Source organism: Mirounga angustirostris, unplaced genomic scaffold (genome assembly GCF_029215605.1).
Source record: "Mirounga angustirostris isolate CCGP_5_RB_7025 unplaced genomic scaffold, mMirAng1.0.hap1 SCAF_12, whole genome shotgun sequence".
NCBI classification, from domain to species: Eukaryota; Metazoa; Chordata; class Mammalia; order Carnivora; family Phocidae; genus Mirounga; species Mirounga angustirostris.
Genome location: NW_026991720.1, coordinates 26,583,951 through 26,586,792, shown reverse-complemented (window position 1 = coordinate 26,586,792; position 2,842 = coordinate 26,583,951). Strand labels below are relative to the sequence as shown.

Below are 2,842 nucleotides of genomic sequence, written 5' to 3'. Positions count from 1 at the left end.
TATTTCACTGAGTATAATGTCCTCAAGGTTCATCCGTGTTGCAGCATATTGCAAGATTTCCTACTTTTTGAAGGCCAAATAGCATTCCACTGTGTGTGTGTGTATATATATACATATATATATATATATGTATATATATATACATGCCACATTTTCTTAAGTAAATAAAAAAGAGTTCTCTCAGAATTTATAAAACTATAAATGAAGAGAAAAGCCAGGCTGGTATCTAATACAATAAGGTTGTGGGTGGACCCCTATTGAGACACCCTAGCCAGCAGTGTCAGAATCCAGTGTGGAAGGAGGAGAGTAAAAGGAATGGGACTGGGAAAATCATTCCCTCTTCTCCCCTCCTACCCACCTGCCCTTGTGGATCTAATCTCATCCATGAGGTAGTGATTATGGTTGGTCAAACCTGCTGGGTGAAGAAGCTCTGGGAAGAAAAGGGGAGGAGTGTGGGAAAGAAGGGAGCACAAGAGGAACATGGAACTCACTCAGACCTGCTTCTTTGTTACTTCTTTGTTACTTGTTGGGGTAAGATTAAAGCCACTTCTCAATCCCCTATGCTATGCTCCTCAACAACCAGGAAATATATTTCCACTCAGCTGCACAAATTTCTACTTCATCATGTGTAAATCTAAAATTCCAACTGTCTGTAATCTTAGCAATTAAAAAGTTGACCATAATCTTGCATTATGTGTAATAAGTGGAGGAGCTGAAATCAAACCAGGTCCAGCTGTCTTCCAGAACCTTGCTCTTTTCACCTAACTACAGCTGAGAGTTCCTAATAAAGACCAGGGTGCAGTGTGAGGAAAGCCTGCAACATGAAGTCTAAATAAAACAAGCAGAAACCTCATCAACCTCATACAAATATGTAAGGGCTTCCTGAATTAGATAGTGTATGATAATAAAGCTCTGTTAGGGCAAATTCTGGAAACAAACTAAGATAGTGCATAACAGGTGTGAAAATCAGAATGTAGATGCAGGAATATCGTAGATAAGAGCTGAAATTAAGTTCTAAATGGGGTCTTCTGGCACAGCAATTTTATTTTAAGAAATGTTCTAATTTCAAAGGCATCCTTTTAGAAGGCAGCAAATTATGAGAATGAATACAGAGAAATTGCAGCAAAGAACGCTGATGAAATCTTCCCCCATCCCCATCCCCCATCCCTTATCCTTCATCCCCATCCCCTATCCTCCATCCCCCATCATCATCCCCCCAACCCCTATCCCCTAGTAGCTATAGAGAAAATATTTGCTAGTAAAACACTTAGAAATAATTGTGAGTCCAACTCAAAACCCTGATGAGATTATCATTATTCAGCATATAAGTGTTTGCACAAGCAAAAACAATGTGTTAATGAGAACAGGATGAGTTTTAATTTTTAAAACTTGGGGGAGGCATAGCCTTCCATCACTTTATAATAGACACACTAGAGCACAGAGGTTAAGAGCAAGGGCTGTGGGGTCAGGCTGGTCAAGGGGTACGTACCTCTTTCACCCACGGTTTACTGGTTATGAAACCATGAATAGTTAATTATACCTTTCCAATATAGTCGTAAGTTTTATTATCTTTAAAATGAAAATAATAGAGTTACCTCATTGCATTCTTGTTGGATTAAGCTAGATAATTCATGTACATTTGTAGCATAATGCCTGGCATATAGTAAGAACTCAATCAATTTAGGTTTGAATCATTCTTTAGTTGTTCCGTTTTCAACCAGAAAATTAGGAAAATAAGGCAATGATCATCTTGGTTCCAATAATCTATCCCATATTCTGGTTCTGAGTGTACAACCAAAGGGTATTTTATGGAAGAACAACATAGTCACCCTCCATGCCTCAATATCTTGATATGGAACATTATGGAATTGATCTAAGCCCTTATTTTGATAATAATAATCAAATGGTTCTGGCTTATCTTTCAGAGTCACAGTTTCTATATTTTTTCTTCTTTATGTAAATAAGTGTTTTCTTTAAAATGTGAATAAGTGGTCACTTTGGCACACATATACTAAAATTAGAACATTACAGAGAAGATTAGCATCACATCTCCTCAATAATGGCATGCAAATTCATAAAGATTTTCATATTTTTATGAAAGAGTTCTGGATATGGATAGTGGTGATGGTTGAACAGCAGTATGAATGTACTTAATATTACTGAACTGTTCATTTAAAAATGGTTAAAATAGGGGCACCTGGGTGGCACAGTCAGTTAAGCATGGACTCTTGATTTTGGCTCAGATCACGATCTCGAGGTTGTGAGAAAGAGCATGGAGCCTGCTTGAGATTCTCACTTCTTTCTCTCCCTCTCCCTCCGCCCCTCCCCCACCTTTATCCCTCTCTTAAAAAATCGTACATTTTATGTTTTATATATTTTACTACAATACAAAAATCAGAAAAATATATATTAATACTGCTTCATTAAGAGGATCCTGAGATCTTAAAGCCCTGGTCCTTTGTCAACAATTTTACATATTTGAATGGTCATAGAATAGCTAAATTGCTGGTCCACTGTTACTTAGCAAAGCAGAGACAAACAGCATTAGAGTTCTGTATATTACAATTTGAAGAAACTAACTAGAGCAAGCTGTTTCTTGTTTATATATTTATGCTTATTGTGTAACAGCTCAAAGAATAACTATTTGTAGAATCACCTGTTACCACTAAATTTTACACTATTTTTTTTTTAATACTTGCAGAGATAAATGCAGGACAGGACATAGTAATCAAAGCAAAATTATGTTTCAGCTTGATGCCCAAACAGCAATTTAAAACGTTTTAAATGTTTTTAAGTTATTTATTTTTCTGCACAGAATTGTTTACCAAGCTTTCCTAAGGAT

General features: G+C 36.5%; 1 non-coding gene across 1 annotated transcript; it reads left to right on the top strand.

The window, feature by feature from the left end:
* Window positions 1–1,988: 1,988 nt before the first annotated feature.
* LOC123840819 (U6 spliceosomal RNA) lies at window positions 1,989–2,094 on the top strand. The gene has a single exon (XR_006790102.1). It is a non-coding gene; the product is annotated as a U6 spliceosomal RNA (small nuclear RNA).
* The last annotated feature ends 748 nt before the right edge of the window (window positions 2,095–2,842 follow it).